We start from the raw sequence: 27,700 nt of genomic DNA, 5'->3' as shown, positions 1-27,700 counted from the left end.
ATTTGTGTGTAACTCTACAAAACCTGAGGGTTAACACCAGTATGCTGGGTTTTTTTGAATAATGGGGCATATTCAATCTCCACCTCAATAGGCAGCTCCTTTTCTCTATTCATTTTACTATTAATAGAAATGGGAAGCCTACTTGGTTGTCACAGGAGGTAGAGTGGAGATGCACAGAGAGGCACACAAAGGTGCCAAGGGAAAGGAGGGTGTAAGTAATTCACTTTGTCAATGAAGGTTGCGTAAACACGGAGAAGAGGTCACAATAGAGCCATGAGATAGAAAACATATGGGAAAAAATAGCTCAGAGGGTAGGGATGTCCAAGACTTTTCGTATTTTAGACATTTCTATTTTGCCTCCAAAAACATTTCCAAAAAACACAAAATTTTACCAATTGGTTTGTTTTTTGACTAAAAGCTAGAATATAAAAGATCCCCAAAATATCTTAAAAGAAACTTCCAAAATTTCATTTTCCTTGTTCAATTAAAAAATAAATTATCTCATATCTACTAGTCATTTTGGATTGAAAACAAAGCACCACACTCCTGTAACTAACTCCTTTTTTAATATCAAATTTGGTTGAAAAAGACTTCTTGAATGAGGAGAGAGAAGGAATCTAAGTATATCTTTGTAGATAATATAAAAAAGGCAACACAAGATTGCAAAAGTTGAGAGAGAAGAGGATTATTTTACTATTATTCTCTCCTCTTTACCTTATTTTAAGGAGAAGAGAGGGGGGGCTAAAAGGCCCATTTGTGATTTTATTTTTTCCTAATGTTGGTTTTTTGATCTAGATGGACTACACTGTTGGCCCATCTAGATGATGTAAAGATTTAGATGGGGTGGACGTCCCAAGACTACAAATTTAGTGAAGAGAAATCAGGGAAAGATATCCATGCATGTATTTTGAATATATATTGATGGTATACTTGAACAACACCGCGGTAGAGGTTTTCCAGAGGCTCGATGATGGAGTGCATGTGTGCATACATGTCACACAAACGATCGGATGCACACAAGGCACTCAAGAGTGGCGCCTCGAAGCTCGAGTGGCTCGATGTAGATGACTGGTGGAGACTCAGGGAGGAGGCTATAGATTCTCCAGGACATTGAAGTCAGCAATGCGAGGCAGCGAGGGTCAACTAGAGGTAGGGGTGGTTCATCATCTTGGGAGTGGCGGCCCACAGGACTTATCTGGAAGACTTTATAAGTTTTTTTTTTCTTCTTGCTTTCCTTTTTGTAATATTGCTTGTACTAACAATCATGTTTCTAACAATTGTATTTTGTTTTCTTTGTAGCACTCCATTACAAACCGCAATCCCACTGGCCTAAAGACTCGATATGCAAAGAGACACGATCTCAGTGCATTAATCAATAGATTGTATGCACGTGACGGTCCAGTAAGTCACTCATCTTTCATGTCCGTACTTACTATTTTTATTAAAATGCATTATCTATGGTGGACTGGTGTGTAGTTTTTTCTAATCTGTAGACTCCGTTCGATACTCCTTTGCGTCAGGATGAGCTTTCAGATGGTGAGAATCTATAGCTTACGCTTGGATTCGTGGAGTGCACATGCTCTTCCTTTTTGGTCTTGTGATTTATGTAGGTGTCTTCTATATACTATGTTATTATCATCCTTTATATCTTGCCATGATTCCATGAGTTTTCATCAACAATCTTGTATTTATGATGCCAAGAGGCATATTCCATAGTGAATTCTGTGAGGTTTTGCAGTGGATTTTGTAAAATTATATTTAATTTCTGAGGCTTGTACACAAGGTGGATTCCTTGTGCGAAAAAGTCGATGGGGACGCTTGTCGTTTTCGGGCATCTCCTTAATTTAATGTGCTAGTGAGTGATTCCACAAAATACATATTTAAATTAATGGATGTTTATGAGTTTAGAGTGCGCACTCGTATCAAATTAAGATTAGGATAGAGTTCCAATCTATTTATTTATTTTGTAGCTAAAGACTGCTAGGTATTCACTTTTGTCGATTTAATTTTATTATTTTCTAAAAATTATGAATGCTTCAATTGATGTGTAGAGCAGGCGGCGGTGGCGCTGGGAGCACTAGGCAATAGCGTGTATTCAAGTTATTTAGAAGAAATTATCATTTTTTACGGCCGCGTGTCTTAGACATGGCGCCAATATTTATTTTGATCCGCTTATTTATTAAAGCACTTGACATATATTTATTATTTTGTATGCGCATGGATGCACGATTTAAATATTCATTATTGGTCATTGTATTTGGGCTCAGGCCAACTCTTGGGGCATCCAACTGCTTTATTCTTTATTTGGACAAAAGCAAACACAAAAGCTAAAGTATGCTAATTGTAAATTTGGGCTATTTTTTAGCTTGGAGATTAATAATATATTAAATACATGCTTTGTGGAGCACTCACACAAGGCATGGGGGAGATTGTACCCAATTGGTCTTCTTGCTTCATGTCGTAGAAGTCTATTCTCTTGAATTTTGAGCAAAAAGTAGAGCTCTTTGTTCTTGGGGACCTTTCAGTGCTCGCTACGTACGCATACGGCATCGAATTTACGCACCAGTGGTATCAGAAAGCATATTCCACGATGGATTCCGTGAGGTTTTGCGATGGATTCCGTAAAATTATATTTATTTGCCCGGGCTCGTACACAAGGTGGATTCCTTGTGCGAAAAGTCGATGGGGACACCTGTCCTTTTTGGGTGTCTCGTTAATTTAATATGCAAGTGGGTGATTCCATAGCGGGTGATTCTGCAAAATACATATTTAAATTAATGGGCGTTTACAAGTTTAGAGTGCGCAATCGAAGGTTAGGACGGAGTTCCAACCTATTTATTTATTTTGTAGCTGAACACTGCTAGGTATTCACTTTTGTCGGTTCAATTTTATTATTTTCTAACAATTGTAAATGCTTCATTTGTTGTGTAGAGCAAGTGACAGTGGCATTAGGAAGAGCCTTCATTGGTTCAAGTAACCTCCAAGATCTTATTCTCCATGCTTCAAGATTCATGTAGAGTAGCTATATACCTTGATTAAGGCAACTATCATCAACAGGACAGCAGGTTGAGCTGGCACATTTTGCGCTGAATTACTGCATCTCTTTCTCCACAAAATTTCATCAGTTGAAGCTTGGCTATGGTTAAGGCAAGCTTTGGCAAGGCTCCTTCAGATCTTCAGCAAGCATCTATGGTCTTCTTACACTTGATCATTCTTTAGCTTCTAAAACCCTCGCTATGGCAGATTTAGGACAGCATTGAATCTTTTTTGAAATTCCTTTGAAATGTCAAAGGGCTTTTGTTCTATCAAGCCTCCTGGAGCTTCTCAACACCCAAGGGATTGACATTGATGCATTCTTGGATGTGAAGCTTCAAAATATGGTGGCTATGGAGTCAAAACAAAGCAACAAGCTTCAAGAATCCAATTCTTGGATTATCTTATTCAATTTCATAGGGCTTCTGTGTTCTACAATTCCAAGAAGGTTTGATTGAAGCCACTCCATCAAGAATCGGTCTACATTGGGACATTCCATCAATATTGAGAGCATTTTCACTCTCTTGAATGCCTGAGTGTATGGTATTTTCACTAATTCTTGATTCTATCAACACTCAAAGCATCTTCTTCTACAAGCATTATGGATATTTCATTAAGCATTGGATTCTTTTGAATCATTGGAGCTCTCTATTGGAAGTAATGCTTATGCTACGTGGAAGCAACCATTATGGGACAAATTTTTATTTGAAGCTGGGGCTATATCTTTCAATTTGGATCAATTTGATGATGGATTTTATTGGAGTATTGACCGATTGTGGTTCATCTACCATTCTTCAACAACAATCAAGAGGTAATTCTTGTTCCCTACTCTTAATTTCCCTATTAATCCACTTGACCAAGCTTTCCAATTGCTAAAGGGAAGAAATTAAGAGTAAATCATTGATGACATGATCATATAGTACCTTACCTAGGGCTGATTGATATTGTTTACTGATTTTTAGCTCTGTCCATTCATAAATTGATACCCAAATGATTGCATAGATTGATTCATTAGGCTTTGTTGCTTGATCAACCCATTTTACAACTCATGCAATTTCCTTTCATTGATACTTAAGAATTGCTTAACCTCAAACTTTGGAGTCTTTTGTGATTCAATCCATCGAGAATATCCATTAAATTGTAAAAGGTGAGCATAGTAAATCAGTAAGTCACTGATTACTATTGGTAAGCCTTTCTCATCCTTAGTTTTCATACATTTTACCCTTCAATTCTTGCATACCATGAAATGACAAAATCGTGATTTAGCCATGCATTGCATTCCTTGATTGTTAGAACACTAGCTCTATCACTTGTGTAGATCGAGTATTAGTTGAGCTAGCCATGATGGATTGCATAGGCATATCCTTAGGTTGAGAGCTAAGGGTGGTGTCATGTCCTGCCTCTTGGACATTTGGAAGCTTTGATGTAGGTAGAGATTGGGATTGAGTAACCGCACTTGACAACTGTTGTGCTTCTTGTGTCCGTTTAGGGGAAGAGGGTGTTGGAGACTTGGGACTCCTAAGTGGCTTTGACACTGGCTGGGAGATTTGCTTGTGGCTGTTAGATGATTTTGCTATTTTCTTTGTTGAGCATTTAACCTTGCCATGAGCAATGTTGTGCCTATGATGCCTGCTATCCTCTTAGGGCATCAAAGGCTCCTTGGGAACTAGTGGCTTTTGCGTATCTTCAACAATTACATCTGATATCTACTTTTCAAGCACGCTAGGCTAAGGATCTACCCTCTGATTGGTCCTGTTTGGTTTCTTAATTTTGACCATGAGGGGCTCGGTCACTCCACTGTTGTTGACTCGAGACTTGGTTTTTCGTTTAGATCTCCTCCTACGCTTCTTTGCTCTTGATACGATCTGGCCTTCAGTTGACAAGGGAGATTTAGCAAGGGGTTTTGGCACCCAAATCCATCGGTTACCTGCGTAATACCCTTGAGCACGTAGCAATTCTTTGGATATCCATCGTGGCATTGTGCTGACCCTCCATCGATACCTTCGTCTATAAGGCTTGGGCTTCTTTTGGGGTCTTCTACGATATTTGTAAGTCCAAAGCTCGTCCTTGGCATTGTCTCTTGACCTTCTTGTTTCAGCCATGGCCTCACTCACTAGTTCTCGTTGTTTGATATATGCTTGTATCAACTCTTCCAACAAGTCCTTGCTCTTGTTAGCAGGCTTGACTCTTATGTCAGCACCTTCCTTGCCTTTCCCTCAAGGTTCGATGAGGTCACCCTTGCTAAAGGTTGTGACTATCCTTACACCCGGTGTTACGCGAGCAGTGATCGAGAGCAAGCCTCACTCACAACCCGATAACAAGACATTAAGGAGTGCCGGTTGGGATAATTGACTTTGTTGGATGCACAACACAACTTGAAAAATTCAAATATTTGACAATACACCACGAAAAACAAAACAATAAAGAACTGCCTCTTGTAGCTCAAACAACTAAAACCCTAATTCAGATAGAGCATCACACAACCACAACTTCAACAAAAAAAATCAAATCATTTGAAAACAAACCAAGTGAAAAATATTCTCGTACCTTAACAACATGATCCGACGCTCAATGCTTTGACATCCAAAGACTTGGACTTTCAAATTAGCATAACAAGAGCTCACTCTAGTATGCGACCCTCCACTCTCCTCTCTCACAAAATACAAAAATAATTAAGGGGGAAGGCCCTTAACTCCTCAATCTCCTCTCCTTATATAGTTTTCTATCCACACTCACACACATTAAGCTTTTTGATTTCATCTTTTGGCTTTTGCTTTTCTACTGCTTTTCACTATTTTCGTTTTTTCTGCTTTATGCTTGTTTGCAACTTGTTTGGATCATAACTTCGTCATTTGAACTCCGAATATAGTTGTTTGGGTAGTCAAAATGATTGGAGTACATCTGGTTGACAAGCCCTAATTGGCAGAATTACGAAAATCCATCATAATCGGACAAAAATACTGATATTTGTAAATCGCATCATTTTTTCTCCATCTTTTATCTTGAACGACTTATTCCCTTCCTTGGCCTATTGTTCTTGTAATTGCACTTACTTTCAGCACACATGTCCTATTTTTCTTCAAGAAATACTCCTCGCTGACGATGTAAAACATACGATCTTTTCCTTTGATCCTTGAGTCTTCAAAATAAATATTCTCTAGATATGAACTTGTTTTTTTAATGTAGTGTGCCCTAGTAGGAAAATGGTTTTTTGAAATGAACTCCATGCCTAGCCATACACGATTTGACAAAACATGCAATTGATCCAATCCATGACATGCTACCATTCAAACAATGCTTACACAAAAAATATGGATGCACTGGAAGAATTGTGCCTAGCCTATCTAAATGTGCAAGTGTCTCATGCAAAATGCAAACATAGTTCCTTGATTATTTAAAACCTTATCCTCACCTCTCAACTCTCATCAATAAAATATCAATCTCTGCTCCACCCATCCAAAATCTCACAATCACTCTAGAAAATGATGGTCCTCAAGATATTGACCAGATATGAACAACCCATCTCACAATTGGTGGTGTCCTTCACGACCCTCTAAGCTCACTTAACCTCCTTACACACTCAACCAGAGGTTCCTAACTTTGTGATGAGCATCCCAAATATCGTGCGTGCAAGAAATGTGCGTGCTCAATGATAGGTGCTCTCTCATATGTGCGTGCATCTAAAACTTACTGCATATAGCTGCAATTGACCTCATGCCATGCTAGTGATCAATGATGGTGCAAAATGTGCACAATCCCAACCCATGGCATGGAAGTATTTGATAAGAACAGGAGACGACCCCCGAGTACAGTGTATCAACAAGTGTAACGTGAAGTGCTTGTAAATCCATAGTCCCTGTGATGTGCAAGAGTCTCGACAAGAATACATACCTAGCTCCTCAATGTTCGATAGCTAATAGCAAAATCCAACTTCAACCTGTCCAAAAAAATACCAAGCTCAACCAAGGCTATCAAGTTTCACACTCAACAAATCAAACAAAATGACAGAAGCAAATCCTAGGCTAAACAAACACAAGAAATCCAACTATGAAATAACAAGACAAACTGTCACAAAAATAAGTAAGCTAGCAAAAATCAAACATAACTACAATTTGACTAGGGCTTTTCAGTTTTCAGAAAAACACTTGACACCGGTAGTGTAAGGTGTATCCTCTGCGCTACATAGTCGGCCTCACACTTGGTTGCCCTTTTGAAGGGTCTTCCAAGGAGGGTTCCCTTCTCGCAATTATCACTATTTGGAGGAACGTGAAATAGGATAGGAAAGCCTTCAGTTTCAATTGTCGCAAGGATTTTGCACTTCCCTATGAGTGCTTGTGGGTGTCCCCCATAAGGGCTAAGAGTTGCATTAGTCAGTGTCAACTCTGGTTGGCCTAGTAGGGTCCATACTTCATAGGTCAAGACATTAAAATCTACTCCTTCATCAATCAGAGCATCGATAGTATGCTCTCTTTTTGCGGTGAGTTTGACCCTAAGATAAGCTGGTGATACTATGTCTTCGTCTTCTAGGTCTTGACTTGTAAATTTAAGCCTTTTAACAAATGCCATTGAGTCCCCAACTGCATGATTAGATGTGGATTCTCCACTGGTGTCTTGGATCATCAGTGCAGTGCAATTCAAGGAGCATCTATCGTCAGGACTGTCATATCTAGTCATTCTCACTATTGTAGCTTGATGTTGTTGCTTTTCGCTTTGACTAGATGCAGTCCGAATGCAACACGTATGTATTTTTCCAATGTGGCCTTTTTGCCCTTGTTGGCTAGATGGGCCCATTGAGGTTATAGGGTCTCTATTTGTCTCTGTTCGAGTATGAGCTTTTGGTTGCTCTTTTGCAAGTGAGAATCCATGCTTGTGTAGAGCCATTACAACACTAGGGTCTATTTTGGAGGACCTATCATGGCAAGTGTTTTCTCTCCAACCTACGCAGGGGAGGTGCGGAGGGGGCAGAGCCCCTTCTGCGGGGCCGGGGGGGCAGTCCCCCCCAGCCCGCAGGGCCGTTACGATAAATGCGATATGTGATTTGAAAGACCGTTTATAGCCAAATTTTGAACTGCTTGGTCTAAATTTCAGCCTAGTGATCAATCTATGATATGGTTTCGACTCTATATGGTCTCTCGGTTAGTTTCACTGTCTTTAGATTAAAAATTGAAAAAATCTAAATTCGGCCCAACAGGTCTAAATTGCAAGGGCCGAGTGTCCGATTCAGATTGTCCAAGGGCAGAGTAGAAAGGGCCAAATGTGACTGGTCCAAATGTTGAATTCGGCCAGTCCGAGTCTAGTTGTTCGAGTGGCCGAGTGGTCGAGGATCAAGTCCAGTGGGCCGAGGCCAAATTTCAAAGTTGGTGTAAATGATCAATTCGAGCGAGCCGAGCGGTGGGTGTCCGAGTCGAGTGGGCCGATTCAAGTGGTCCGAGTAGTAGTGGGCTGAGGGCTGGATGGCCGAGCGATTCGAGGGCCGATTCTAGGACTCGGCCTAGAATCGCCGTAACTCAGACAGGTCGAGCGCGGCGCGTTTTTTCGCCAGACTTCACGAAATTTTCTGCACCGAGCGTTGGAGGCCTTCCCCCTAGTCAAGGAGCTCCTGATCCAACCTAATCATGTAGGGAAAGGTATAGAATTACATGGGCTGGGCAAATAACTCCCGGATGGCCAGATCAAAGCGAATCTATGCAACGAAGCTTTCTCCCTCTCTCCTACTCTCCTAAAACCCTACAATGCACAATGTGACCTTTCTTGCCACTCCTGGCCCCTTATCACCCTGCCCAGGCCTGCACTCACCTTAATCTTGCTCTCCTAAAACTAACATTTAACCCAAAAAATTATTTTTAGCCCTTCTTTTCCCTGTTTTAGCCTGTTATACAGTAATAGAAAACCCTACTATTTGCTCCAATGTTTTGCTCCTATCCTTCCTAAATGCAAGAAAAAATCATAAGGAAAATACCTACACTACTCCATCATACTTTCCCAAGTCCAAAACAACAATAACCTACTTGCTAAGGAGATTGAATACCTCTTCAAACTCCCTCACTTCCTACCTATCTACCTCAAGTACCAATTCGGGAAAAATCCTACTCCAATGCTCCATTTGAAGCGCGCAAGCGCTCAAGGCTTGAATCCATTGGTCCCGGAACCAAAATGTTGGAGCTTTCGCTCAACCACCAAGACCCACGGACTGCTTATTGTTTCAAGCGTTCCAAGCCGAGCACTAATGGCTACCTCTCACATAGCCGACGCGCCATCCATATCTATGGGTGTAGTGAGCTTACCTCCATGCCAATCGAGTTATCTCCTCTCCCGCGCACTCCAATAGCTCCATGATCCAAGTGTGAGCTTCAAGCAAGCTCCATCCTCAAGTTCCACGCTCCAAGCTCCATAGCCACGAGCAAGAGAAGACAAGAGAAGAGAAGAGAAGAAGAGAGGAGAATATGGAGAGCTTCTCCTCCTCGGTCCCTCACCCTCACACACTCGCTCCCTCACACTCTCACACTTCCTCTTTCAAGCATAAGCTCAAGCAAGCAAGAAGAAGAAGAAGAAGAAGAAGAAGAGGAGACCCACTTTTGGCCACACACAAGAATGAGCTTCTCATTCACTTTTCAACTTTATATAAAAAACCCTAAATCCCTTTCAGGCGGTCATCCCCTTATCCCCTTTTTTACATGGCTGGCTATGGCCTAGGCCCTTTTTCCCATTGTCCTTCTATCTTCCTAGCTTCATTTCCACAGCCAGTCTATATTTACAAATTGCACGAGTGAGAGCTCAGCGCTCCTTAAATTAAATCACGATGTGCTTGCACTCTTTTACAAAAGTATTGAATTACGCTTCTCCTTGTGCGCCTTTTCCCTTATTTAGGACTTTCCTACGCTTTTGGTTTTCCTAGAATTTTCTTGGCGCGCCTTCGTCTTCCATTTCACTTTGCCTTGGCCTTTGTCTTCTACTTTAGCTTTTCCAGATTTTCCACCTTATTCATCTGACAGTTAACACTTTCCAAACTAAGAACTTGATAGCTCCATTCAAAGAGGAGATCCTAAGCTCCAATTGGAATAAAAAAAATTGTTGATCTGACATTGGGAGAAAAATTTATGTCCAATTTACTGACAGGGGGTCTAGTGGATTGCACCTAAATAGGTTATCTGGAATACACTGTTTGAGTTCAATCGACCTATATACCCTATTGCAAGTTGAGATATTATTAAATCTGGTTTATCCCCATATAATAAGATTTCCATAGAGCTATTAAGCATTGGGATTGGTGCCATATTCAGAGAGAAACAAGGGGTTTAGTGACAAACTGTCTACTATTACAACATTGTTTCCTAATGGCCAGGAATAAGAAGACCCTATTAGTGAGGCATTGAATGATGGTGTCAGAGACTTCCAAGAGGATCAAAATTACACAACTGAAGCCCATAATGTTAATCAAGTAGATAAAGAATTAAGTATTGGAATTTCTCATAGCACACATCAAGGACAGTAGGACACATATGAAGAGCATGCACTGAATGATTATTTCCTACTGTCAAAAGAGCTGGGACATGTCAATGAAGGCCTTTCTAAGAATTTAAAGGTTTTGAATGAAGGTTTAACCCATATGAATCAAGGTTTGTTGCAAGGGATGGCACAGGTACACTAAGGAATCTTTGAATTACAGCAAAGCAATAAATTCTTATTCCAAGAGCTCATCTTAGCCATAAAGGAAATCGGAAGCAAACCACAAAGTGAACCTCAAAATATTGAAGACTCCCATGCAATTCCCTTTGTTGGTAATCCTTCCCATCCAAGCAAAGAAAAGTCTCAGCCAATAATGCACACCTTTGAAAAGGGAGAGCCATCTAGAGTTAGGGGCAACCATCATCCTTCACAAATTCATGGTATTCATACCCCAAGGCTTCAGTTTAGCAGTCCAAAGGATAATCATAGACATGAAGGAGAATAGGACAACACTCAATGAGACAGTGATTAGCATGGATATGACCCCTTCTACAAGAATTTTTATCATCAGCCCTCAAATGCACAAAAAGAAAATGCAGTCAACAATCAAGTTCATGAAGGTGGAAGGCACGATGAGCGAAGATCAACCCATGACATCCCAAACCAAGAGCGTATTTCAAATGGAAAACCCTCATCTCATGGTTTTGGGAAACCTACTTTTAGACAAAATTCATGGAATAAAGATTCATGGAGACAACAATCTCATGGGCAGCCATCTTACAATGAAAAATAATATAAAGAGAAGATCAATATCACTAATTTTAAAGGAGATAATGCATCACCCTCACAATGGGAGGAGTGGATCAATAAGCTTGAATGTATTTCACCCTTTACCCTAGAAGTGAAGAGGCCAAAATTTATTTCGCGTCCCTTCATCTTGAAGGTTATGCCCATACTTGGTGGCATTACATACAAAATATTGGGCAAATTTTTGACTCTTGGGAGGAGTTCAAGCAAGCAATGATTGATGTCTTTGTGTCTCCTTTGGAAAAAGAAAGGCTTCAAAGAAGATAGTATGCATGCGCTCAAAGGGGAATGTCTGTTAGAGACTATTCCAATTCCTACTTGAATCTTTCCATGTATGTTGAAGGTATTTCAAATTTTGCTAAGCTGAATAAATACATTTTTGGTCTTGACCCTGCCCTATCATCGGAGGTAGGAGCTCAACAACCAAAAACATTACATGAGACCATACAATTGGCTGAAAGATATTCTTTGAAGTACAAAAGGGATGCAGGAAATTTTCAGCAAAGAAGTATGGGCAATAATGTTTCCAATCAACCTACAAAGTATGGGCAAGTTTTCAGCCAATCAAGACACTCTTTTAGACAAGAAAACAATGGTTATAACACTCCAAATAGTTATAACGTCAAAGTGCCAACATTTTCCACTGTTTATGCCTCTAAACAGAGTGGAAATTTTGTATCAAAACAGGGAAAAACTTTCAGAAATGTGGCTAAGCCAAGAAATACTTTTTCAAGAGTTGAAAATGCTCCTAAACTGCCCCAAAACAGTTCTAACAGCAACCTCCTTCCTCACAATAAAATTCGAGAAATGCATAAAAAAGGATTATGCTTCAAGTGTAGGGAGAAGTGGTCACAAGATCATAAGCTCAAGTGTAAAGTTAAAAACTCAAAAATCAACATGGTGATCACTCAGGAAGTGGAAGTTAAAGAAGAAGAAGATCAAGAGGGAAATTTACTACATGTTGAGGCATACTTAATGGTTGAAGAGATTCATGAAGAGGAGCATGCCACCAAGGAAGAATTCTATGATCCATGGATGGATTCTCCTTTTGATCTAGGTGGTAATCATGATTCTCATGTTTTCTTATATACCATCTCATATGATGCATGGACCGGTTGCAAAGGGGAAAATACACTTAGACTCAAAGGTTTCATTAATGGCAAGGTTGCACATATTCTAATGGATACGGGTAGCACTCATAGCTTTGTCAACACCAAAACTTTGAATGGGCTGACGTTGCTACCCATTGATATGGATTCTTCCTTGCGGATACAAGTTGCCAATGGTGAATATGAGTCTAGTAAAGAAGTGTGTCCATGTACCTCAATTGAGTTATTGCCCTCTTACACAATAAAAGTGGATTTGATCACTTTGGATATGGGGCCTATTGACATTGTCATTGGTTGTAATTAGCCGAAAACACTTGGAAAATTTACCTTGGACTTGGAGCAAATGCTAACGGAATTTAATTAGCAAGGATAGCACATAGAGTTGAAAGGCATAGACCAAAAATAAATAGAACTCATCTCCATGAAGAAATTGCGAAAAGAAATCAATGCAAAATCATGCATCTTCACTCTTTTGCTTGCGAAAGTAGATGAAGGACAATCAACAAATCAGCCATCTTCTTCTTCAAAGGAAAGGGATCCAAGATTAGAAGAGTTATTGGAGGAGTACAAGTATTTATTTTAGCCACCATCATCTTTACCTCCAAAGCAAGAGGTTGACCAACCTATTGACTTGTTGCCCAATACAAAACCCATCAACAAACCTCCCTATCACTTATCCAAGTTTGAAAGGGAAGAAGTAGAGCGTCAAGTCAAGGAATTGTTGTAAATGGGTTTAATTCAGCAAAGTCAATCTCCCTTTGCCACTTCTGTGCTCTTAGTAAAAAAGAAGGATGGATCATTTCGCATGTATATTGATTATTGGGATTTGAACAAGTCAATGGTCAAGAATACCTATTCCCCGAATTGATGATCTTTTGGATGAGCTTAAAGATGCAAAGGTCTTCACCAAAATAGATCTTCGATCTAGTTATCATCAAATCCAAAGGAAGGAAGGAGATGAGTTCAAAACAGCCTTTAGAACTAAAAGAGGGTTATATCACTTCTTGGTTATGCCATTTGGGCTTCCCAATGCACCTCTGCTACTTTTCAAGCCCTCATGAATAAAATATTGTAGCCCTTCTTGTTAAAAACAATTCTTATTTTCTTTGATAATATCCTAATCTATAGTAAATCCAAGGATGAGCATTTGAAGCATATGAGAGAGGTCTTTGACACTTTACGAAGACACACACTCTTTGCCAAGATGACGAAGTGTTCTTTCATGGAAGATGAAGTTGAATACTTAGGTCATGTTGTGGGAGAACAAGGGATTAGAGTGGACCCCAATAAGGATAAAAGTGTCAAAGAATGGCCTACTCCTACAAATGCAACCTCTTTGAGAGGATTCCTTGGGTGGTCATCCTTCTGTAGAAGGTTCATCAAGAATTATGCTCATGTGGTGGCTCCATTGACGGATAGGCTCAAAAAGGAAGCTTTCTTTTCGGACTCCATTGCCGATTAAAGTTTCAATGAACTAAAATCTCTTCTAATTTCAACACCCATCCTTGTATGTCCGGATTTTTCTAAGGAGTTTATCATATATGCGGATGCTAGTGGAAGAGGAATTAGGGTTGTTTTGTGTCAAGATCATGGAGTCATATCTTATGAGAGCCGAAAGCTTAATGACAAGGAGCGTCAATTACATGTTTATGAGCAAGAGATGTTAGCAATATTGCATACTATCACAAAGTGGCATCATTACATTTATGGCACTCATTTCAATATCAAAAGTGATCATCGTGTATTGAAATATTTTCTTTCACAACCAAATTTATCTCCCAAGCAATGAAGATGGTTAGCTACTCTTCAAGGATATGACTTCGAAATCTTATATGGTTGGAAAAGACAATGTGGTGGCGGATGCCTTATCAAGAATGTGGGCATGTTCCATTTCTACCATTTCAACCGTGCATAAGGATTGGATCAATGATATCCAAGAGGAGCATTTGTTTGATGAGCAAGCATCAAAGATGATGAATGAATTTCAGCAAGGCAAAGGAGAAGAGTATCCAAATTTCAAATGGCACAATAGTCTTTTATGGTATCGTGGTAGAGTATTCTTGAAACCACAATATTCTTTCAAAGACTGTATCTTGCATGAGATGCACTCTTCACCCTTAGTGAGACACCATGGGTTGTTCAAAACATTTGATAATAACAAAATAAAGATTCCTCTCTTCTACCCGATGGTTTACTTCAACCTCTTCCTATTCCTCAAGGCAAGTGGACTAATATTACAATGGATTTTATTGTGGGCTTACCTACAACAAAGCATTAGTGGAATAGCATTTATGTGGTGGTGGACCGGTTGACTAAATCAGCTCATTTTATTCCTACCAAGGCTCAATTTACAACAACGCAAGTGGCTAAACAATTCATGGAATATGTTTTTAAGCTTTATGGTATGCCATTGAAGATAGTATCCAATCGTGATACTAAGTTCATGGGAAGCTTTTGGAGGAGTTTATTCACTTCTATGGGAATAATTTTGACTCCTAGCACGGCATATCATCCCCAAACCGATGGCCAAATGGAGCATGTCAATAAATGGTTGGAAGTCTATCTTTGTCATTTTTTCCATGACACTCAAGCTTTGTGGGATCATTGGTTACATCTTGTTGAATTCTATTATAATAATACTCATCATATGAGCATTGGCATGTCACCATTTGAAGCGCTTTATGGATACAAAGTGCAAATACCTTCATCCCTTTTTCATGAAGACGTCAATCCACAAGCCAAGACTAAAGTTGAGAAAATGGAAGCTCTTTTGCATCAATGCAAGGAAAACATTTGGAAGGCATAAGATGTTATGAAGGCTTATGCTGATGAAAAGCGGAGACCTTTGGAGTTTGAAGAAGGGGATTGGATATTCCTAAAAGTGCCTAAATCTAGGTATGCTTCTCTCAAAGGCGGTCACAATAAGTTGGCTCATCATTACTATGGGCCTTATGAAATCCTCAAACGAGTTGGTGAGCTTGCATACAAGCTTGATTTTCCTTCTTCAACAAGGATTCATTATACCTTCCATGTTTCCCAACTTAAGAGATATTTGGGTCCATCCATAAAGGTTTTAGAAGAGTTGCCTCCCATGGATGAAGATGGTCTTATCATTTATGAGTCTGAAAATGTTATTAGCAAAAGAGAAAAGGTTTTAAGGAACCGTTCATTGTTGGATTACCTTATTAAATTGAGAGATTTTCCCATGGAGGAGTCTACTTGGAAACCATCATCATACCTTGATTCTTTTCCATGGCATTTGCGTGAAACAGAGTAATATCTAAACAAGACAGCTTGTTGTATTAAATTTATGTCATAAAAATAATTGCTCTATGGTCATCAAAATTGGATTTTTATGGCATGGCTGGATACTAGGGATTGTCCTCTACATTTCTATAGCTCAACCATGATGATTGGATATTCCTTCTTCCAGTTATGGCCATTCTTGTGCAACAGCCTGTTTTGGATAGTTTCCAGTAGTATATTCAAATTTCATACCTATATTTCATTGATATATGAGATCTTCTTCAGCCTCTGGAGTTTCATTCAGCATGGGTTCATCACTTACAAGCTATTCTTGTAATCTTTCTTCATCAATTGTCCCAACTCCATCTTTGAGGACAAAACTCTTTTAGCCCGGGATGGCTTGTAATAAAGCATAAATACTTAGCATAAATGCCTTAGTCTAGGGTAAGTATAAAAGGTGGAGGTGTAACATGTGTAGCATATTTTGGCCATTTACAAACATTTCTTGTTTGAGATATCAACCTCCCACCATCTAAGAGGGTATATGCAAAATGTATTTGAAGATGATATAGGAGATGCGATTGTCTTCATCATCTTTCTTCTTGCCAATCGCATCTCCAATATCATCTTCAAATCGAGATGCGATTGGCAAGAAGAAAGATGATGAAGAAAGGCTCATTGAAGAAGTCGAGTTTAAGACAAAAGAGTGGAAAAATATGAGCAACAAGGCTATAGGCATAATTTCCTAGGGACTATCTGATTATGTACTACACCATATCTCCGGCATCAAAGATGCAAAAAAGGCATGGGATGAGCTTCACAAGATCTTTGAAACTCAAGCTAAAAACTCAAAAGTAAAATTATCCATACAGTTCTATAAGTTGGATGTAAAGGGTAGTTCTTCTATGACCATGCACGTTAGCAAGTTTAAGAGCCTAAAAACTCAACTTATAGCTTTAAAGAAGAACATAGATGAGGATGAAGCCATAGTAGTGCTACTAACAAGTGTAAATCAAGAACCATATGACAACCTTGTATCTACCCTAAATAATGTTCATAATCTCTCACTCAAGGACATTGACCATTCTCTACTTGATGGAGAAAGTAAACTTAAAAACAAGGATACAAAAGAAACCATCTCAAAGGACAATCTCTTGTACACCAAAGGAACTTATGGAGCAAAAGGACGTGGACAAGGATTCAACACCAACAACAAAGATCCGGTCACATGTCATTATTGTGGTAAGACTCGACACAATGGACAATGAATGTTTTCACAGGAAAAGAGTACAACAGGTGCAAAATGGTAGCCCTATCAAAATCAGTTCATGAATGAAGAAGATGAAGAATATGCTTATGCTATCAACAACAACTCTAGTAGATTGTTTTGAAGAAATTATCTTTCCCATAGTGGATCTTATGTTTTTCTATAGTTGATTTTTTTCCCTTAGTGGAGTTTCGTTGTTTAAAAAAAAAACATTGCCAAAGATGTAAAGTTTCAAGCTTTAACTTGATTAGGCTGCCTCCTAGCTAATCTCCCAGGTCATGTCATCATATAGGGGGCAAAAGCCAACAAATGTAAGAACTCATCATTTGAGGTGGGGTGTTGAAAGATATGACAAATGATGTATGCTCCAAGAGGAAGAGATGTTTTGAATCCCATAAGTATAGTGAGGAGAGTGGAACAATCCAAAGGCTACATAAGCATGTACTTGGTTCTTATTTCAATGCAATGCTATTGTACTTTGTACTTACAATCTATGTCCTTGTCATGTCCTAATCAAGATTGCATTTATGAGTCTAAACACTTAATCTTGGAACCTAATTCACTTGAGTAACAATCATCGTCTCTTTTCTATGTCATCATGATTCATGTCTATGTATTCTATCCTCCATAGCTAAACCATACTCTAGATCCATGTTTTCTAATAAAATGATATCTTCCAAGAGTATCTAGATGATTTTGTAGTTATATACTTGGATGATAACTTGATATTCTCAGAAGATCCAAAGGAGCAAGAGCACCATGTAAAATTAGTTTTGAAAAATCTCAGAGAAAAAGGACTGTATGCAAAGCTCTCGAGAAGTGTTTTTTCCATCTGACACAAGTGGAATTCTTGGGGTACAATGTCTTTTAGAGAGGAATCTTCATGGACCCAGGAAGATTGAGACTATTCTTGACTAGCAGACACTCACATGTGTTTGTGATATCCAATGTTTCCTTGGCTTTGCTAGCTTCTATAGGATCTTTATCAAGGATTACTCAAAGATAGTCACACTACTCACTAGACTCATAGGAAACTCAAAGTTCTGTTAAACCCTAGAAGCTGAGAATGCCTTCTAGACCCTAAAGACTACTAATCTCCCACCACCTGTCTAGATTGAAGATCACAAAGAATTTGAGATTGAGTATGACTTAGACTCAAGGATCTCTCGAGGGGCCAATTGGAATACCTTGTTCATTGGAAAGGATATGATATCAACGATCGTAGTTGGAAATCTGGAAAATATCTCCAAAGAGCACTTCTCAAAGTTTAAGAATTTTACAAGAGGAATCCAATGGAACTTGGATCAAAGCACCAAGTTTCTCCTCGTGGAGCTCGTCTCGCTAGAGGAGGGGGTGATGTTATGGACATTCCATGATCAAGTGTATGGATTAATTCTTGTTCATGCCATATGACTCCACACTCCATGTAAAAGTATCCTTAACAGGACAACCTGAAGCCAACCATGCCAAACCCAACCTTGTCATGTCATCATAGAACCTTCTAGAAGATTTGTATCATTGCATGTATCATTGATGATATCATCGTGGAATATTCTAGAAGATCTTTAGCTGCCCTCCAACACCTATAAAATGAGGGGCTCACCATAGAGCTCCTCAGTCTTTCCAATGCTAGTCTTGGGAGCTTAAGGAGTCGAGACCTTCAACTTGAAGTAAGTATGAAATATGAAATTACAAATATCAAAATTACAAGATTCCTTTATGTCTTGGGAGCTTAAGGCTGATCAAATATGAAATGCCAAAGGATCACTACACAAAGGAAGTAACCACATATATTTAGGTGAGAGTTTTAAGAAAATTTCTTGTTACTTTTCTTCACCATGGTTTTCTAAGTAGTGGATCAAATTTGAAGAGATGCAAAAATGATTTGATTCTTGCATGGACAAGTTTTGTAGTCAAATGTCTGTCTACTTACATGATTGTAATAGTTTACAACTCTTAATAGGATGAGATTCCTTTATGTCTTGGGAGCTTAAGGCTGATCAAATATGAAATGCCAAAGGATCATTACACAATGGAAGTAACCACATATGATTAGGTGAGAGTTTTAAAAAAATTTCTTGTTACTTTTCTTCACCATGGTTTTCTAAGTAGTGGATCAAATTTGAAGAGATGCAAAAATGAGTTGATTCTTGCATGGACAAGTTTTGTAGTCAAATGTCTGTCTACTTGCATGATTGTAATAGTTTACAACTCTTAATAGGATGGTTGTCAAGGGGCTACTTATCATTTTGTGTCTGTCATTTGATTTTGATTGTGCTAACTAGGAAGTTATAACTTCCCAAAGAAGGGTTCTCCTCCTATATGTGACCACAAGTTTTCGAAATGCATGCACATGGATTTGCATGTAAGGGAAATAAAAAGAGATATATGAAGAGATTTGAAGGTTGGTATTAAACAAAAAACTAGTGCCCTTTTTCCTCTTATCAATCACCTACATTAATATCCCACTTAGTATGAATTATACTGAGCTGGATTGAAGCATGCTTAATGTGTGATTAGACTATCTAAGTTCTGGGCATCATATGCGTTGACACTAGTTGCAGTTGCATGTTCATCAATTTTGGAAGCTTTCCTCAAGCCACTAAATTGGGGCTTCTAATTACATTTTTGGAATTGTTCTTGTAAGTAAAGGCTATCATGAGAAATGACAGACATTGCTCTTGGACTTTCCTCTTTGTATACATGAAATATGAATCTTGAGTCCTATGGGATTTTGTTAGAGCATCATGATGAGTCTTTGCTATCCCTTGAGTTTTTATATTGTAATATTCCCGCTCGAAATATTACCAAAATTAACTCCCCGCACGCCGTGTAAACCTTGTGCAAGGTTATTTTCCGCATTGTAATTGCTAGCAGTTTAATCCGTAACCCGCATGTGCAAAAATGAGACCTCCACGTTGAGAAATCGAGCCCAGGGGTTCAAGATTGCATAATCGCGGGGAAACACCCTTTTTGAAGGGGGCTAAATGGATAATGATCAAACTAATGCAAATTCTTTTACTAATTACCCCAGTCGATGCATGGCTAGAGGGAAGGGAATGGGAGAAGGAGGAGATGTGGTGAAGAGGTGGAGATGCATGGGAGGGGAGGGAAGCATGGGGGGGCTCCATGTGTGTGGAGTCTCTTCCCCCCCCTCCTTTAAGCTCTATAAGAACCCCCCCTGTGGTGAAGGGAGAGGGGGGGGAACAAGGGAAAAAGAGGAGAGGTCGTCGTGCTGGGAGGAAGCGCCACGCCATCTGCCCAGTCTTGCCGCCAACGCCATGCTGTCATCGCGTTAAGAGTTGAAGGTCTACCACCGGGGCTTTTAGTGCAGAAGAAGGGTTTGGGATTCAAGATTCAGAAAGGAAAAATGGATTGGGTTTTAATAAGATTCGAAAATAAGAAGTGATTTAGGTACGGAAGAGGAATTCAAGCCTTCTCACTTTGTACTTAGAAAACATGAACAGAAGGGATAAGACTAACTTGATTACATCAAATGCTTCAGGATACATACATAATTTCATAAAGGATATTTTCAGATTTCCAATTCATTTATGAATGTCAAATGCAAGCTCTAATGGCATTTATTACATGTACAAAGATGGATTTCAATCCTTTGGGACAAGTATATTGATGCTAGAATCAAATACATCCAAGATTTGGGCCAAAGATGCATGAAATGGATTGAAAAGGAATATTTTTAGCTTCAGCCCTGTTTTAAAACTAAAAATTCCAGCCCATAAACAAATTCAAAATGAGTGCATAAACTCAAGAAGAAGCACTCTTGATCATCTATGAACTATGTCCTGAAGAAAAGAGGTCATTTTCCTCTATTACAATCATTAAAAACCCATGTTTACTCATAAAAATGGATCAAAATAGTGGGCTGCCCTATTGACTGGTTATTCCAGCCCATAGTAGTCCATAAGTCTTCAATATCCTCACCCTTTGCTTGCCCCAAAGTCACTCAAGTACTTGGGCACAAGTCGGGCTCCATTGGACCAAGAGTAAGGTAGAGAAGATGAGAGAAGTCGTGCATAAGAGCAGGCTGAATACTCTTCTCTCAGATTTCCCCTCTTTTATAGACAGTTTTAGCATGCATTTTTGTCAGACCAAAGAGGCAGAGAAGTGGAGCTCTCACCAAGTGAACAACTTTAGTTGTTGGCCTGTCAATCTTCAGTTTGCATGCTCCAATCCATGCATCTCAGCTCCAGCTTTCTCCCAGTTTCCGTCAAGTAGAGCAGCCCACATTTTGCGCCGAATAACACAGGTTGCTCTCTGCTTCAACCCTGGTCACTTTTTGACTAGCCTAGGTCACCTGCTGGTCACCTTAGTCAGTTACTTTTGGTCTCATGTGGACCTAGTGGACTTTTGACAATTTTAGGCAACATTTTTGGGTTTTTGTCCATATTTTTGTACCTGAATTAATGTGATTTATTCCGCAGACTGTCAATTACTTCCAGATGTCCAAGTTTTAGGTTCCCATAGACTTATTTTTCATAAATGTACATGGTATAACTGCAAATTATATGCTAAAAGAACTTGTATAACTAAGGTAGATATTGGATAACATTGCCTGAAAATATCTCATATAATTCCCAGTGAAACTCTTTTGAGTTCATAAGAATCCCATGATTTATATCATGGACAGTAAACTCTTTGACATTCACCCCCTCCTAATGTGCACATCCTCCGGTATGTGCCATTTCATAAGATTACAGGTTAAGGAGGGTCTTCTTCTTCTTCATCTTCATTCTCTAAGCCTTCGTCTTCCTACATGTTTTCAAGTAAAGGGCTTGTATCAAAGTCATCAAGTTCATAAGTTGAAGATTCTCTTCGTTTGAAGAGTTTGATTCGTTTCCCAGCTATTAGAGTCTTTATCATGGTCCCATCCATTTCAGCCAAAGAGTAAGTAGCATTATTATATACTACTTTAACAACATATGGTCCAAACCATCGCTTGGCTAACTTCCTATGAGCACTATATTGATTATCCAGACTGCTATCATAAACAAGAACCCAGTCATTCTCTTGAATAGCTCTTGGACGGAGTCGATGGTGCTTATCAAACCTCTTCTTATTCTTTAATCTTGCTGTTTTTAGCCTTTCAATGGCTATTTTAACATCCTCTGGCCTTCTTTCAAGTTGCCTTATGCATAAAGACAGTTATTCTTCCCTGTTCATGCCTTCATCCCAAGGCAAGATACTCCATGTGACAATGGATTCCTCAATAGGCATAATAGGTGGCTGTCCATACATGAGTTCAGCTGGCATATATCCTGTCGTTGCACTGTGGGTTGTTCTATCAGCCCATAATGCGAATGGTAGCATTTTAGGCCATTCCCTCAACTTTCATTTGCATGATTTTGCTAAAGCTTTAAGAATTGGTTGATGACCTCTCTCACTTTTAGCATTGCCTTCAGGGTTGTAGCCTGAAGTGAGAGATAGCTTAATCCCCAATCGAGCAAAGAAATGGCGAGCTTCATCGGCATCCAATTCTCCTCTATCAGCAATTACTTTAGCAACACATCCATACCTACAAAATACTTCTTCAAGTAAAAATCTACAAACAGCATGAGTGGACTTTGTTGTCAAGGCCTTTCCTTCCACTTGATTTGTGAGATCTTCTCTAGCAAGTACTAGATATCTCATGTTCCAAATTCCTGTAGGCATGGTTACTAAATCAATAACCCATCTATAGTGAATAGATAAAGGATAGGTAGGCTGAAGCCCATCTCTATGCTTTACCATAGAATACATTTGACAAACATGACAAGACTCAACAAAATGCTCAATGTCTTTATACATGTTTTGCCACCAAAGTTTCTCTTTTATTTTGGCAAAAGTACCCCATATGCCTCTATGGCCAGCCAATAGGCTTTCATGGAATTCTTGCATGACCTGTCTTTGTGTCTTTTTGTCACCTAAGACACGAACAGGCGCTCTTCCTTTCTTCTTTGCATGCCTCCAAAGGTAGCCATCTTTAAGAAAAAAACCATAGGCTTTTCTCTTAATTCTCTTAAACTCTTCATGAGTCCATTCTTCCTTCTTTGTCATAGTGCTAAAAAATTGGCCGATTTTTAGCCAATCATCTTCATAATATTCTTCTTTAAAGTGTGAACAAACCATAACAAAACATGGAATATGCTATTTACTCGCTGTCCATTGTCTTTCTTTAGTTGATGCATCCATCCTGGCTGATGTAAAAGTTGTATTATCAGCTGAACCTGTTGTTCTTACTGTACTTTTTGTTGTACATGCATTAACAGCCTCATTTATAAACTCTGATTCTTGTTCATCCATCATTTCTTCTTCATCCATATATCTAGCATGTGAAAGCATGTCAGCAACTGGATTTTCTTTACCTGCAATATGTTTCAAATCAGGATTTAAGGATTTAATATAGGCTATCCATCTTAGCATGGCTATGTCAGGAGTGGAACAATTGGCTATCATGCCCAAGAGTGGTAAGCAATCTATCTCAACTATAACATGTGTGCCCATGAAGTACTCCCTGTCACATTTTAATGCAGTTACTACTCCCCAAAGCTCTCTTTTAATTTGAGCATACCTTCTTTGTCGTTCATTAAGAACCTTTGCTCCAAAGTGGATCACATATCTGTTGCCTTCAAGGTCGTCTTGACCAACTGCCCATCCTATTCCAATAGGACTTGTGTCCACTGCGAGTATAATGGGTTGTCCATTAGAATAGTTAGCCCCCTTTAAAGTGGGAGCCAAAGTCAGCATTTTCTTGAGTTTTTGAATAGCTTGAGTGTATTCTTTTGTCCATAGAAACCTTTGGCCCTTTCTTAGGAGCCTGTAAAGACTTTCAGCAACATGAGCAAAATGTGGTATCCAAATAAGGTAGAAGAGACATGCACCAAGGAATCTTCTTACTTCTAAAACATTTGTACATTCTTCTTGCATCTTGCTAATTGCATTTATTTTAGATGGAGAAGGCTTTCGGTCATATGGACCACACATATGACCGACCACAAGAACTTCTTCAACTCCAAAAATAGATTTAGCTCCTGAAAGAGTAAGATGGACTTCTTCTAATTTAGATAGGATTTGAGCACAATCATTAATATGATCAAAAACAAACTTTCGACATCCAAGTTCATTGAGTTCTTCATTTTTTTCATGAACTTCACATCCTTTAATTGGAACATCATCAAGGAAAGGAAGAGTCAATTGAGGAATATAATCCCTCAATACTTTATGCATGGCATTCATCATGTGAGCTACTAAATTCGTAGCCCCTTGAGGTAGAGTACACATGTGGACTAGGCCAAGAGGTGTCTTCATTGTAGTAATGTCACGGCTTTCCAAAGCAAGCTGAAATTGGTCGTAGCCTAAATATAAGTCTCCCATGGAATAGATTGCCCTTCCTGCAAAAGCTTCAGCAAACTCATCCACAATTGGTCCTGATCCAACATTTCTAATAGTGACTTTATTAACAGGTTGCAAATCTTGAATGAATCGTAAAGATACATTCTTCTTAGGTACGGTAAACCATCGGTTGGAATATGGAGCTGAAGATGGCTCCAATATTCGCATTTTTATCTTTTCATTTAAAAGTTCTAATAACTTAGGCAAATGAGCTCTTGGAACCGGAATTGGTTTAAGATTCCAAGACACATGTGGGACCGTAAAAATTATCATTGGAGGCACAATGCTTGGATCCACACAGTCGATTTCATGCGGCTGAAATGAAAAGGCTTTACCATGGTTTTTTAACATCTGCATGAAAATTTGTTTTTCAGCCGGCAAGAGAAAAGAGTCTTCACCAATTTTCAGCTTTTGTAGACTTTCAACTGTAAATTGATGGCCAATATCTTTAGGATCACAAAGGTTTGGTTGTTTGGATACCCTTTCTGCCAATCCTTCGCTTTCAGGTGGTAGAGGAGTAGCTACCGGCTTGACCTTCTTATCAACTGTTTTATATTTTGTTTCTACTCTTGCTCATCCTTGTTTGGCTATCCAAAGGCTTCATAACCTACAAATTCTTGAATTATGTCATACATATCCAATGTACATACCTTTATGGACTAATTTTCAGCTTGATTTTCTGCATGAACGGCTGAATAAATTTCAGCCATTGTATCATTATAATTCAGCCCATAAAATAGACTTGAAATTTCTTCATCTTTAGGTAAAACATCAATTTGCTTTAGTTCTTGCTCCATATGACTCAAATACTTTCTTTCAGCCTTGTTCATGGTTGAAAATTGTTTATAACAACCCACTCCATTGGCTGAAAAAACCAGCAAATCAGCTTTAGACCTTGCCTCCTTCATATGTGGAGGCAATTTTTTATGACATGATGCACTGCATAGCCTCCACTTTCAGCCTTGTTCATGGTTGAAAATTGTTTATAACAACCCACTCCATTGGCTGAAAAAACCAGCAAATCAGCTTTAGACCTTGCCTCCTTCATATGTGGAGGCAATTTTTTATGACATGATGCACTGCATAGCCTCCACTTATAGCAGCGCTACCTGAAAACCCTTAAATTCTCGGGCATTAGGAGGAACGAGATGATCTCTCAATCGATCCCTATTCCGATGGTGATTAACACAGACAGTTTGGAATTGAACAGCCTTATCATTATCTTTGCTTCTTATCCGAGCGTATGATGAACCATCATCAAGAGCCTTCGTCTCTAAACGAGACTCGAAAATAAATGGTTGTCCAAGAATGATTGGATAACTGCAAGAATCTTGAACAAAGAAATGAAATTCATCTTTTACATTACCAATAGTAACTTGTACATAAGGACATGCTGCATAAAGATCGCCAGAAGAGTTATTGGTTGCCTTCATGCGCCACTCTGGGTCCACATCAATGGGCCATCCACCATTCTCATAGAGACTTCTTGACATAACATTAATTTCTGAATCATGGTCTATAAGGGCAATGCATGGAGTTTCTTTCTCACCGATTTTAACAACAGTTTCAGTAGTCGCCCTTGCCCAATGGGTACGGGAATAGTGACTACTTGGAACAAAGTGAGTTTCCCTTTCTTTCTTCATGTTGTGAAGAAAAGTCTCTTTCTTTTGCATAAGCTGCACTTTAGATTGAGAAGTTTCCACCATTATGGCTTCTTCAGCTTCTGCTTCATAAATGTCTTCATCTTTAGCTTCTATGGCTGCAATCAATTCTTTGATTGCCTCCAAACGAATCCCTTGAGTTTTCAACTTTTCTTCATCCTGCAAATACACATGAAGTACTTTCAAAAAAGCATGTACAGATTCTTTAGTTTCCTCGCCAACATATTGTCTTTTTCGTTTAATTACATCATGAAATCCTCGTTTTGCAATACCAAGAGTTTCACCTAATGTAAATTCAATTCTACTTCCAAGAATCCTTTCTTGAAGGCTATCACACCAAATGCAGCGTCTTTTAAAGCCTTCTCGTGCAGGTCTTTGGGCGGATGACCAACCCCTTTCTTCTACTTTAACATCAAGCCTTTCTACTTTAGAATTAATTTCTGTTAAATTAAGATGGAGATCCCGCATGCTTTTAATTAACTCATCCATGACATCCTTCTTTGGAGAAGGAATAACAGAATTTCTTGGTTGCTCGGCCATAGAGACAGGAGGTCGAGAGGTTGGAACAGGCTCCTTCATAGAATCAGTTGTTACAGGGGTTGAACCCCATCTTAGGCGCAATCGCTCTCTTCGAGCAATCATATTAACTGCTTCAGTGACATCACTCCAAGCAATCTTTAGTCCCGACTCAGAGTCAAGGTCTTCAAGTCGATCAGTTAATTTCTCTTGAAGAGAAGAATCTACAGCTTTTAAAAATAACTCAATCTTTTGACTTTCCATACCTCGTTGGTCATCAGGATCTAGTTGGGCAAATTTGTTTTCAAACTCTCGATGAAGAGTAGTAGTAGCTAGACCCTTATTGGGCTTTTCAACCCATTCGATGAAGATTTTTTTTGTCATAAGGCCAGAATCTTCAAGGAAAAATTCTTCTCGAAGAGCCTTCTTGAACACAGTCCATCCAGCATCTTTTTGGGAAAGACCATGAATTCGGTCCTGGAGGCCATGCACAGCCAGGCGGGCAAAGTAACGGCTCCAGGCATGTTGAGGAACTCCAAATAAGACCATCTTGTCAGTGTAGAGACGGATAAAAGAGGACACATTTTGCCCATTAAATTGCTTGAGCTCATGCCCAACTGCTTCTAAGGCCTTAATAGCAGCAGCATCAATCCGTTCTTCTTCTTGTCTCCATTGTTGTTGCAATTGCAACTGCTCCTGAAATTGCAGCTGTTATTGTTGGCTCTCTTGCATTAGACAAACCAACTGTTACAAAGCATCTCCTCCCGAGCTTGATGATTCTCCCATTGGACTTCTTCTGCAAGGGACCTTCGCGTCGGGTTCACCACTGTCGTCGCGTTAAGAGTTGAAGGTCTACCACCGGGGCTTTTAGTGCAGAAGAAGGGTTTGGGATTCAAGATTCAGAAAGGAAAAATGGATTGGGTTTTAATAAGATTCGGGAATTAGAAGTGATTTAGGTACGGAAGAGGAATTCAAGCCTTCTCACTTTGTACTTAGAAAACATGAACAGAAGGGATAAGACTAACTTGATTACATCAAATGCTTCAGGATACATACATAATTTCATAAAGGATATTTTCAGATTTCCAATTTATTTATGAATGTCAAATGCAAGCTCTAATGGCATTTATTACATGTACAAAGATGGATTTCAATCCTTTGGGACAAGTATATTGATGCTAGAATCAAATACATCCAAGATTTGGGCCAGAGATGCATGAAAT

The sequence above is a fragment of the Lygodium microphyllum genome, chromosome 18 (assembly GCF_053477565.2).
Source record: "Lygodium microphyllum isolate KBCC chromosome 18, Lygodium_microphyllum_v1.1.10, whole genome shotgun sequence".
Lineage (NCBI taxonomy): Eukaryota > Viridiplantae > Streptophyta > Polypodiopsida > Schizaeales > Lygodiaceae > Lygodium > Lygodium microphyllum.
The sequence above is the reverse complement of the archived record's forward strand: the minus strand, read 5'-3'. Positions refer to the sequence as shown.